Consider the following 500-nt stretch of genomic DNA (forward strand, 5'->3'; position numbering starts at 1 on the left):
TACTCGCTATCCTTTGTCTAATTTTTTATCGTACCATCGATATACACCTGTGCATCGTGCTTTTACTGCTCAGATTACACAGGATATTGAGCCACGTAGCTATGCCGAAGCAGTTACTAATCTAGAATGGCAAGCTGCCATGCGTTCTGAATTACAAGCATTAGAGGATAATAATACCTGGACTCTCACTCCTTTACCGGCTGGAAAGACTCCTATTGGTTGTCGGTGGGTCTACAAAATCAAGCACCGCTCAGATGGTTCAATTGAGCGATACAAAGCTCGTTTGGTTGCCAAGGGTTTCACTCAAATGGAAGGTATCGATTATCATGACACCTTCTCACCAACTGCTAAAATTATTTCGGTTCGTTGCTTATTATCCTTAGCTGCTGCTCAAAATTGGTCAATTCATCAGTTGGATGTGAATAATGCCTTTTTACATGGTGATCTTGATGAAGAAATTTTTATGTCTCCTCCTCCTGGTCTTCGGCGACAGGGGGAGA

This window comes from Fragaria vesca, linkage group LG3 (assembly GCF_000184155.1).
Source record: "Fragaria vesca subsp. vesca linkage group LG3, FraVesHawaii_1.0, whole genome shotgun sequence".
Classification (NCBI taxonomy): domain Eukaryota; kingdom Viridiplantae; phylum Streptophyta; class Magnoliopsida; order Rosales; family Rosaceae; genus Fragaria; species Fragaria vesca.